This window comes from Cyrtonyx montezumae, unplaced genomic scaffold (assembly GCF_038088225.1).
Source record: "Cyrtonyx montezumae isolate F1298 unplaced genomic scaffold, pur_monq_1.0 scaffold_36, whole genome shotgun sequence".
NCBI lineage: Eukaryota > Metazoa > Chordata > Aves > Galliformes > Odontophoridae > Cyrtonyx > Cyrtonyx montezumae.
The window spans coordinates 5,236,915-5,250,135 of record NW_027072041.1 but is presented as its reverse complement, the minus strand read 5'-3'; positions in this window follow the sequence as shown (position 1 = coordinate 5,250,135).

Below are 13,221 nucleotides of genomic sequence, written 5' to 3'. Positions count from 1 at the left end.
AACTGCATCACAGAGAATGGATTCTGTAAAGACAGATCTTTTTTTTTTTTTTTCCATAAGGTAAGTGGACCTACAGTGAAGAAATCAGTAAGGCAAGAAAGCTTACTGCTGAAAATTTGTCAGAATATTGCTCTGAAGTTGTCCCCAACTTGATCAACTTCAGGGCTCTAAAATTTAAATCTAGAAAGTCCTCCTCCTTCTTTCCAATGTTATATGGTAATGTAGTGGGTCTATAGTTACTTTAAAAAAAACAAAAAACAAAAAAAACACCCTTTTGACTCTTTTTTCTGTATGCAGTTTTCAGAAACTCATTCTTTCTATCTAACATTTACTGCTTCTCTCTCCGTAGAAGGGATAATAACCTCAGTACTGGGAATTTTGAGGACACAGTATTTTTAGAGTCATGAGATTTTGGAAATAAAGAGACCTGTCACTTGTCAAAAATTCTTGAAGCATTTTTGTCACCTCATGACTACATAAAAAGGTCATTTTTTTTTCATACTTAGAAGCAAATTATACCTCCTTCAGAGCAATGTTATCTAATGGATAATTCAGTCCTTAGTAGAGTTACAGATCTACTGGGCAAGCTCTTGTGTATGCAACAATTTCCTCTTTATGTTGCTATTTTTATTGTAAAGATGACTTTTCAAGGTAGAGCAGGGACCTTACGCATTGCCTTCTATATGCAATGGTTATCTTACCAATTGTTGGCAGAAAGAGAAGTTCTGGGATGCAGATTATTTCAATGACATATCTATGGCAAGTGGGCCTTGAAAAAAATCTGTTGAATAAAATAAATGGAAGAAAGCCATTGTTACTGATGGCAGAGGGGGAGATCTTGGAAATATCTGCCAGTATTGAATATCCTGGTTACAATTGCTTGCTCTTGTCATCCAGAAGGATGCATGATGGGCTGTGGCAAAGAGTATTCATAGTACCTATATTTATGTTATATAAAATACAAGTCAGTGAATGAAGCAGGCTCCAAAATTGTCACCTTTATCCTCCTTCATATCCTCTACAGTTAGATATACACTGTGCATTGCCTACAGATTTCCAGTAATCACTTTATGAAATTTTTAATAGAGATCCTACTATGCCTTTTCTCCAACATAATTATCTCCTATATTTTTCTTCCATTTATTCTCCTGAACCTGGAAAGAAGATATCTCCCTTTCATAGAGACATGCAAAGAACTCAGATATGCACTCTAAGTACTTGGTACCTCTTTATTTTTGCTGGGTATCTGCCTGACATTTGCAGTAACTAAAAGGAAGAAACTAATATACTTGTCTTCAGTTTCCTCTCCTTGCAGGGCAGAATATTTGTCTGTCTTTGCTTTATATCCTTCCATGATCTCTGTATAAATTACATATCCTGTCCCCACACTGTATGGCGTGGAAGTTAGGATACAGTATTTCCAGTCCACTCCGCAAATGTTAGTGATGCTTCTTCATGCTGAAAGCTTTCCAACAAGAAGCAAAGGGCAATTACATATTTCAAAATTCAGTCACTAAGTTCCCTGTTATTCCTAATACACTGAAATAAATATGATTCATCTAAAAGAAATGGCCTGTGGACCCTTGTTTTCCCATTAAGTCAAACTAAAAAGAGCCAATCAGCTATGGCCCATTGCTGCTCCACCCTGATGACACTTGTGATGAGCTGTGGGAGTGGGACTCTGTCTTCAGTTATTCTGTCCCATTTGGTGTAAGATGAGACCAAGAGACAAAAGCTGCACTCCAGCTGTGACTAAGGAATTGTGCATGTTTCCTCACAAAGATAACATTGTAAAGATGCAACCTTTTCTCTCCTTGCCACCTTCCAAGCAGAAGGCAGTGTCTGATATTTGTTGTTGTGTGCCCAGAGTATAAACTCAGTCTGGATCTATATGGATGGGAAGAAATGAGAGGCTGTGTTTTATTGCACACTGTGCTGGTTGTTCTACTGATATCTCATCCCTCTTTTGTGTCTTGGAAGCTCTGGGGAGTAGAAGTCAGTTATTAACTTCATGTTTGGACTGAGCTCCCACACTAGAGCTCTGGTCTTTTATTGCAGACCTACACACATACTACAGTGATATAAATCTAATAAAGATGTAGTCAGCAGTGGCCAAACTCTACTCAAGCCTTCATATCCAGACAATCTGCTTCAGATCTGCACTGTGGTTCTTCATAGTATTTTTATTTAGCTGTTCCAGGATGTTTTGACTGATTTATCTTGTGACAATTTTCAGTACTCTTTTCACAGAAGTAAAGAAAAATAGAATGTAGCAATCAAACCAAAAGATGAAACTGGGAACACTGCGGAGTATTTATTATCTGAATATGAAAATGACATGAAAAAGTAAACCAAAACATCTCCAAGATTGAAGATATTTTTCTTTCCAGGTAGATTTGGTAGCTCTGCCTGCTACTCTGAACATTTCTACAAATGAAGATCTCTCTTCTGGCAGTTTCTAAGTTCATGACATTTTATTTTCCATGTACGGTTCTGACTCACAGAATCACAGCATGGTTGAGGCTGGAAGGACCATGAGGTCCAATCCTAATCAACTCTCATGTCCAGGCAGCTTTTGCATACCAAAGGGAAGATTCCACAGCCACTCTGAGCGTCCTGTGTCACTGTTCCCTTACCTGCACAGCACAGAAGTACTTAATGATGTTTAGATTAAACCTCCTGTGTTCCAGTTTGTGTCCATTGTTTCTTCTCCTGTGACTGGGCTGTACTGAAAAGAGCCTGATTCTGCCTTCTTTGCATCCTTCCTTAAGGTATTTATAGGCATAGATGAAGTCCCCCTAAGCCTTCTCTTCTACAGGCTGAACAGTCTCAAACAGCCCTAGTCTGTCTTTGTAAAATTTGAGTAAAAATGGTTTGGAACTATCAGAGAAGAGGATTAAAGCAAAATGTATTGTTTCAGTCATGCCAAAAAAAAAAAAAAAAAAGGGGGAGAGAAATTCTTGCAAAGTGTTTGCTGAGAAATGCTAGCACTGCAATGTTTTGGCAGAGGAACTTGAAATTAGGCAAGCGGGTTGCCTTGGTGACAGGAATGTGCTTTTTCATCTCTATGAAAAACTGCCTAAATTTGGCCAAGTTATAAGCCTTTGAAAGATCTCTTATTCACATATTCAGCAGAGACTTGTTAAAGTTTTGCAGCCAGTTCTCCAAAGACTCCATCTGTGCTGAACACACGCGCTGCTGGACCGACAGCAGCTGAAGAGGGCTTCACCCGCAGTCACAGCTCCCACGGGTGCTGGGTCACAATGCTGCTGAGCTTTCTGACTGCCATTTGGGAAACAGACTGCAGGGAGGAGGCTGAGATTTGCTGACTAACAAGGCTGGATACAGAATTCAAAAGCTGGAGGATGAGGAAGAAGAGAAGATCACCTTGGGTGCAGCATGAGATGACGTATAGAACGGAAGAGGTAGAGCATGTAGCACTGCAGGTGAATCCTGCATCTGCTGGCTCTGAGCACAACAGTCCTCCAGACTCTTAATGTTGCAGAAGAGCTGTGAAATGGTTGAGTCGTGCAAAAAGTAAACGAATAATTGTATCTTCAGAGTGGTGGCATGAATAATGTAGAGTAAATAAGGCAAGTGCTACAGTGAATTAAGAGAATCATGCATGAGTAATGAACAACTGTCATTCAGTGAAGTCAGACCATCCTGTGCGCAGAATGAAACTGACGTCCCGTGGAAAAATAGCATGGTAATTAAATTGAAGACTGTGCATGAGCACAGGGGGGCAGAATTTAAGCTCTGAAACTTCAATACAGAGCTAATTTAGGAAGGTTAACTTCACATCCTTAAAAACCAGGGGTTTGGGAGATAGTATAAATAAAAGGTATAATGAAGCAACAGTTTCTTTCCATCCTTCAGCAGAAAATAACCAGCCAGGAAGAAAATCTGAATACAGAAAATAGAAGCCTTCACAAAGTTCTCTTTTCTCCATGCATCTCTGCAGCATGTCCTAAATGCTATTGACCTGCGGATGTTTGGAAAGAGAGGAGGTGGTTCCCACCTCTGTGGACTCTTCTCACCAAAATGCCTCGCTGAAAACTCATTGAGGAAAGCAGGCTCCAGCCCAAGTGCCTTTGCTGAATACAACTGCAGTAGTATAGCAAAAGGAAAAAGGCAGCCTTTTAAGCACACACGTCCAAACCACTGAATTTTTAAATACATCCTTAGGAAACTTGTAAAACATGGATAATTGGCCTGACAGCCTAAACTATTAGGCTCAGATATGTAAACACATCACCAAGGTTAGGATGAATTGCTGATTGCTTTTTATTTGCTTGGTTTTAAATAACGAATAAAGAACTTGAATAACTATTGCAAAAACACAGCTTTGTTTTGAAAAATAAAAAAGGAAAAAAAGAAAAAGAAAAAAAAACTAGGACATTCTAATGACCTCTTCTAGGGTCACAAAAATGCAAAGGAAGAAAAATTAAATAATTAAGAAAACATTTATGTCAGTGTTGCTCCTGCCAGCTTCTGACTCAACAGCAACACAGGGATATTTCTTGGAGTCAAGGATTTCTTTCCAGTAACACAGTGTTTTGAATTAGTTTATCATAAAATACTGAACGAGTGTCATTAACATTCACTCTGAGGAAAAGAACAGCTTTTATAGTGGTTCGATTTGTTCCTTCGTTCCAAACACTATTTATCACAATGAATGTTTGCTCCACTGAATGTTTGTTCCCGGTAAACACAAAGCAAATTCTTTTTGGCAAAACCATATGGCTTGAACAAACAAACTGGAGTCATAAAACCCCAAAAAGGCCAAATGAAATCCCACCAAGCCCCAAAATGAACCTGTTCTTTTTGACTGAAGAAATGAAAAATGAGGTTATTTCAGTTTTCCCTGTAGAAGTTCTTTGGACATCACAAAAGTGATTGTGTTGCCATCTTTCTCAAACTCATTTTAGAGTTAGGTCAGCCCTATGCTCATCCTGAAGTGAAATTAACCCATTTTCTCCTATCTACCTACACTCCAAAAGAGAAAGAAAAGATCAGCTCAAGGAGAAATGAAAGGATGTGGAGATTAAATGTTCATCTGGAAGGTCAAGAGAAGTCGACCAGGAGAAAGCAAGAATGGAAACATAAGGCAAAGAGTGACCAAGCAGGACTGTTCCACAGTCATCACTGCAGTCTGGCTCTTTTTCAGGTGTGTATCCTTTGTCACCTGAGTACTGTGTAAAGTTTCTTTGCTTACCAGAATTGAATCATGCGAATTTGGCAAAAATATCAGACTTTGAAATAGGTAAGTATTAGAGTAAAACATGGTGCAAGGAGGAGTAAAGCATGTTGTTTTCATAGATCTGTAGTTGCATTTTCTACTGTTAAGCCCCTTGAGTGAACTCTGCAGAGTTCTGGCAAGAGAAAACTCAGATGTATGAATGTGGAGAAGGCAAAACAGATTCCAAGGTTTCTGCTTTTGACTGCATTGACTGAAAATGTGAATTGACCTCAATGAGGTCAGTAGAGCCAGATTTAGCCTCCTCATGCCCTTTTGGAAAGTGATTTGTCAAACTGATAAATTGCTCTCACAGATGTCTGTACCGTGAAGCAGGTTGGCACAAGCCCTGAAATGGATCCGCTGCTTGCAAAGATGTCACTCAGTCTCTCCTTTGATGCTGAGACAGCATTCCTCTGTTTCCATAGGGTTTTACCTGTCGAGGCCATGAACAGGGGGAGTTGGTAAGTAAAAATAAAAGAGAGAAGTATTGCATTCCTGCATGCATGCTCTCCAGTATCTTGCCAACATTTCTCTTGGGGAAACTCAAGCAGTCTGTATGGTCTCCAGCTGGATGTGAAATAATGCTGTACAGTATTCTTCAAAGTATTACCCTCCCCCTTCCTTAAAAGTCAAACTGAACACTACATTCAAGGAGAGATTTGCTGTTTAACAATAGTATTCACAAATGATAATGTAATAGCATTCTTCAACAGTGCAGCAAAGGCCCTGGAAACGATATCACTTGTGGTGCTTTATAGAGAAGGAATGGTGTGAAGCCTCCCAGGGTCTGACTGCCAAGTCACATTTTATGGTGTAGTCTCTCCCCTCCTTGTAACAATAAATGTTAATAACTTCAAGGAAATGCCTGACTCTGCTTCCTTCTTTCCCCTGTGGTACAAGATGAACTGTCCTGGGATTCTTTCTGCTCATAAGAACATTTTTTTAATTTAGTCAGCAAAATATAACTATGCTTTATATTAAAACTGCCTTGAGTGACCATATTCATCATCAACAGAAAATAGAAGTTACTTGAAAAGAAAAAGCTCTTATATGCATGGAGTATTGGGTACTTCTTAAACAAAACTGGGGGGGGTGAGGAGGCATCTTCATTATTTTTCCCCACAGGTATTTACATGCACCTTTAATCATAGGCTATAAAAGAAAATAGACTTTGATAGTAGAGATAACTCTACAGAATCTCTACAGGGTCCCCACAGAGATTTGGATGTTGGTAATTTCAGCCCAAAACCTTGTTTTATGAGGTCACACAGAAATGGAAAAGACATTTAGCAAATTTAAAAGGGGAGGATGGTCTCAGTGTTTCAATTGAAGGGAACCTGAAGTCACATTTTAAGCTTTTCTCCTTCGTGTTATGAATTAATTTCTGAGACTGCTGTTCTTGTGAGCAATATGTAAAGTAAATCTGCATAAATACTTTACAAAGATGAAGGATCAATTATGATTATCCTGTAGAAATAAATTTACTTTTGTCAGTGAAAAGCAATAGATACTAATTTAAAACAGACTTTTCATCTTTCTCATCTTGCCCAGCAGTTCTTAAACACTGTAGGGATATTTTCAGAAACTAAAATGATCAACATCAATGAACTGTCTGTATCTCTTGCAGAATATCCTAGACCATAATAACTATTGCTTGATCTTAATGTACCTACTGTATATACTTCTGACAAGAAATATCTCCTTTTCTTTACATTAACTTCTATTCCTTTGAAAAGTTTGGCTTGGCTTTCTCGTTTGTACTAAATACACACATACGCATATTACATACGCAGGCAGAGAAACAATATCTGCCATATCATGCCCATTTCCTGTAGTAATTTAATTGGATTACTTGCAGGTCTCATACCAGAAATGAATAACAATATTGATAAAAGCAATCAAAACTCGACTCAAGGTTCAATTTCCTGACTATTTCCCAAGATTACTGCCTCTCTTAGGTGCATACGTAGAGATTAATTCAACAGATAAACTCAAGAACACTGCCCTGTGTTAGAAGGATTCAAAACTCAATTAATTTGAAAAACATTCCTGAACATTAATGAAATATTTCCTATTAATGGAAAGCAGAAGTTCAGTTGATGGCACCAGAGAGTATAATCTTCCTGGTGTGGATCAAGCTACATCCCTTGCTGGTTTTCAGAAAGCTTCTAATAGAACTGAGCCATAAAAAGGGTAGGAGGGGTTGCTGTTGTTTCATGGAGAGGTTTTTTTTTTTGATACTACTGATATTCAGACCTTGAGTGGTCATAGCATAGATATTACATTCAAAGAAATTCTACTTTATAATCAAATTTGCAGTTTTCTCAATGCTTTAAGACATTCATTAATTAGATTTTTTTTCAACAATCTCTTCAGCACTGAACTCAAATTCCTCTTTATAAATGTTGCAAAGTGTGTAGTCTTGGGGGGAAAAAAATTTACGTCCATATTTTTCAATCTAGTATTTTGTTTTTGATCAACTGGGCAAAAAATCAATAGGGAATATGTAGTACTCCAGTATTTGGCATAGTTCAGTGATAACAGAGTATTATTTGTAGAATACTCTGAAGAAAATAACAGTGTGAAGACTCCATTTCATACTCACATTTTCATACACATATATAGAACCTAACGCAAATCTTGCATCCATGTAACCTCTTTAAGTCATTGGGAAATGTGTTTACAGACCATAGTTCACAGCTGCTTCAGTGGTACCTATAATAGTGAATAAACAAAGGCCTTACATTTCTACCACTGTTAGAGGTGAAAGGCCAGAGTTCGGTCCATTAAGCTTTCCAAATCACAGTTATCACTCAACTTTCAGTTTTGGATGAAGAGCCTTGGGAAAATGCTCCTTCCTTGGGCAAGTAATAAGAGAAAGAAAATCTTTTTATTTTTTTTTTTTGTTCTCCCCAGCAAAAGGAAAAAAATAAGACAATGTGGAACAAAAGCAAGGAAAACCAGATAAAGAGAACTCCATTGTAAGGCTTAGGGAATAAGTTTTGTTCCCTTTTCATGAATAGGCCCAGTTGTCTTTATTCACAGCAAGATGTGTAGGAAGTGTTTCTTAATAATGATGTATAGTAAAACTCAATCTCTCCTTTAGAAGACCAAAGAATGCAAAGAATCTAAAGTCAGAATGGAAGTAAATCCACTGACTTCAATGGGGCTGCAAGAGATGAATTTGTTTTACCAGGATTACACACATGAATGACATGAAAAGAAATAATTAATACAGGAAAAACGTCTGGAAACGTGATTTGTTATTTAAATTTAAAAATCTCACTGAATATTCCCAACAAGCTTAAGTAAAGAAGTTGCAAAAAGTGTCCAGAATAAACAGCAGAAATAATAGAAAAATAGTAAGTACTTCAGATAAGTAAATCAATGTTATTATTGCATGAATATAAAATCAATACAATCCTGCCAGAATTCATGGAGTTTTTCCAGTGTGCCTGAAAGCAGACCTGGAGCCTTAGCATCAATATAAAAAGCCACACATGCAAATAACTATGTTAATAAGTTATTTCACTTCTGATAATCAATATTCAACAATTCTTTTAAATAAGATTCTTCTTAACTTTATAGAATAAAACAATGAATTTAAGTAAACATACAGGATTTTTTGTTTCCTTGGCTGACTTCACTTCTCACTGACATTTCCAGTTCTAAATCAACACAGAGTTGGTGAACTCCTTGCCTAAGACTTTTCTACCATATGGAACAATACAATATGGGATTCATAGTAAAAAAAATATGTATTTCTTACTTCCTTTTTACTGCAAATATATCTAGAACATTTTAATTCTTTAAGTGATGTAATAAGTCTTGTAAGTGAAGGAAAATGAAGCTGACTGTAACTAGGGAGATGGGAAATATTTGGAAGTCAGAACTGTTTTCACTATTAATTCCAGACCCACACATTTCCTACTTACAGTGACAGGTTCTGCAGGGACCTTCAATGCAAAAGCTTCTTTCTGGAGGAACTGATTCTAGGAGCTTGAATGCTGGATGGATGCAGCATTGGTATGTGCACTTCTTAGAAACACTTTCTTCAGCTGTATGTTTCCCAATGCCTATCTGCTGTCTTTCATGAAAGATGGCCTTTTGTGGGAGCTCTTGAAGGATGTCACTGACATCTTTTAACACAAACTCATATATCTAGTTGGACTTCATTAGTTTGACTGTGATAGTGCCCAAAGATTTTGAATACTAACAGATGTTGGTCTTAAAGACTTCTTTTACTCTGGAAATGACAAACAAAAAAATATATTTGCAAAACTTAGGCTGGTACAGTCTGACACTACTTGGTTTCTCCTCCAGCGAAAAGTTTGTTCTCCTTTCATGCAAACATTTTTATCTGACAACCCTGTTGTGAAACTCTATAGTTGTAACTGCATGATTTAGTTATATACTGTTGGATGCATTGGGAAGACTAAGTCTTTATACAAGATCACGCCCACTGGGGCACTGAGCACAACTGATAACACTGACAGCTTATGCAACATAAGTTACTGTCCCATAAGCTCCCATACTAGAACAAAATATCATCTGCATAATGTATCTGAACTATAAAAAAAAAGCACGTCTCAAGATTGTGTTGTACTATAAAAAGTATTACTATTTAAAAGCTCTTTGGAGGGTTCTAATACTTCCATCCCATTGTATTGTAGTTTCACAACTCTACAGCTCTGGAGTGACAGGAGACATGCAGTTTTCAGTTATTTATTGTATTAAAGAATAGGAAGCAAACTCTGAAACCCACCGTTTTGTTTTTTCACTGTTAAATAGCAGATTGTAAAGATTACTCCAGCAACCCAGAGAAAAAAAAAGACCTCCAGACAGCCAAAAGTACTTCTTAGCTAGAAGCTCTTCCTCTGTCTAAGTGAAACTACTGGATGGCAAAGTCAAACTTCCACACTAATATGTTTACTCCTTGATTTTACAAACCTTTCTGAGAGGAGAAAGAGGTAAATTGCAATTTAAGGCTCAAACACAAGGTATGGAAAACACCTTGGGGCAGAGCAGTAGCTGACCCCTGAGAAGTGGCTGAGTTACAGCTACAGCTCAGCATCCTGCTTAGCAGCAGGTCCCTGGAGGAGCAAAGTCCCACATCATCTTCTGGTAGATGTGTGATTGTTTAATGTCTTGCTGCTCAATTCTGACACACAATAGAATTCCTAAGGCACATCAGACCACAAGTAAATGTTACTTGATTCTTTCTCATCCTATTATTAATAGATGTGTCAGAAATTGCTGGGATATACACAAATTCTTGATTGCAGTTATTATTTGTCCTTTTCTTTTTCCATAAATTGTGTTTTTGCCTGTGATACTTAGTTACATTCAGATATGCCAAATCTCAGATACATGACAAATTTACTACTTTTTCTGTGGTACACTAGTCAGCTCTTTCGCTGTTCTACCATAGTCTTAAACTGGTTTTTTCAGAGCCCTTGCTAAGGGAGGCAAAAAATAGTAGGAGCCATAAATTCTTTGATCACTTCTGTGCTTTCACAGAACAAATTCTCTTTATATCAGGGACATAAAATCTTTCCAAATGAATGAAAGCATTGGTTTTTAAAATGAACATATCCCCAGGTATCTTTTTACCAGCTTTAATTCCATTGTAAGGCTACTCAATGAATAAACCAATAAAATAGTCAGAGTCAGAAATGTAATGCTGAATAATAACAAGAAGTATTTTTATTTTGCATGTGGCATTCTGTGCACGTATTCCTCTTAGGACTTATGTGATCTTAAAATGGGGAAGCATACAGAAGGCCCTATTGCTTTCAAGAGGAGCATTAAGAAAGTTACTATTAAGTATGAATATAATTAGAGGAAAACAGTCCCAAGTCTGAATTTCATTGAAGAAATAAAAAAATCTTACTAGTGTTTAGGAAATGCAGTTCCAACACTATCAAAGCAAAATTTAACTTTCACTTGTTCATTGGAGGTTTTGGACTCAAGAGTTTGCTCTTCCCTGCTTGTGAAGATTGCATGTTATCGGTATGTACGTAAACCTCTGTCCTGTCTCCTGCTGGAGCTTATCCCAAACCTGATAAGAAGGGAAAACTTTCAGCAACCTAAGTGGCTTTTGGAACTACTTTCAGGGCTCTTAATGATTGAAATAATTTTCCCCACCACCGGTCATGTGATAGCTCTAGAGAGTTCCTTAACAAACTACATGTTTGTTTACAGAAAGTGTGCAGAAAAAAAAAATGTATATGTTTCTATTCCTATAAGGAGAAAAAAGTTTTTAATCTGAGATGGAAGATCTATGAAGACTTAGAATCATCTGTCTTCCTAGGAACTAAAATAATAGTGATAACCTGTTGTTATAAATACTTCCCCTTGGTAAGACAGGATGCATTTATACTGCGAAATAAGTTTTCCATGTGGTCTGACTTTCAATGGGAGGAGTGTTAAACTCAGACATGTTCTTGCTCTCCTCAGTAGTGCAGAATGGTAGCTGGTACTTGGTAAATGCTAGTTTAGTCAGCAAGAATGACAGTTTTCTGATCACCTGAAGCAAACTGAGTCAGAGGGAGTGTGAAATTGGGAACCGTGATATTGCCAGGTAGGTTTTGAGTTATAACAAATGTTCTAACAGTGGAAGTCTTTGTAAAAAGCAGGCCAGAAAACAGTGCTAAGTTCACTGGACATCTTGTTTACAAATAACTTGGTGGATTCTAGTAGTGCCTAATGATGTAGATACGGAGTGAAGGGAGCTTGTTACAGAAGGAAGCCAGAACAAATGTTTTTTCTGCAATGCTTGATGTTGGAAATGATAAGTGCATGGTGACTCATGATAATACTTTCCATTGTTATGTTACATCAAAATAAAATAGCAAACATTTATATCAAACTTACATTGAATCCAGCAAACTCATTCTAGCTGATTAAAAATCAAGATATGAATCATGGTTAACCAACTCATTCTACTAACCAAACTTTTTTACTGACTGTTTTCATTTACAGTTGACATTGCTATTGATTCTAATGCAATTACAGAAAACATGAAAATAGAGGAGATCTGGCAGAGATAAAAATAGTGCTTTTACATTGCTGCGAGAGGGGAAAAATGCATTTAGATTACTTCTGATAGATCTGGGGTGCTTCTATAGGATTTGTCACTGTGAAAACTGCCAGATATTTCCATTTTAAGGCTGACAGTAAAGGTGAGAAGCCGAGAGCTGTTATCAGGAGAGGAAGAGCTCACACAACCTCTTCGTAAACTGAATCATCAGAAAACTGCTGTGCATCTCACTGAATAATAATGAAGCTTTTAACAACACTCATCTGACACTCTTAGATGCCTTATGAGATATACACAGCCTTACAGACGTGCTCAGGACAATTGGGAGTACATTATTCAATCTTTGCCTCACTTGATGCAAGTGCTAGCAATAAAAGTGATGCCTTGCTTCTCTTCAGATGCATTTATTCTATTCAGGACTATATCTGTCTACAAAGAAGTCTTAATAACGATTGCACCTTCATTCTCTGTTACCCTGATTAGCCCGTAGCAATGCAGATAACTGAAAATTTAACATGGAAAAAGCAATCTCTTTGCTTTAATACTCAACTTTGCAGATAACTCCAACTCATTGACAAGACTCTGAGTGGAAAACCCGAGAACCAAGGGAATGCCTTGTTCTGAGCTGCACCTCACAAGAAAAACACAGTAGACATTTTGGAGAAGTTTAGGATATGAGTAGGAAAAACAAAAACAAAATAAAAAAAAAAAAAACAAAAACAAAAAACAGCTCAAAGGGAGTAGGGAAAAGGCAGGGCTTCATGCTTCATTCTCTCCACTTTCAGGCTTACACCATGTAAGCTCTGCTACAACATCTCAATGACAGTGTATACCACACAATTCCTTCCCAAAGAACACTACAGCCAGGGGCGAGGTGAGTCATTGCTAAGTAAAATATTAGCTTGAGTGTATGGGAACTGCTGAATCACAGCCTGAA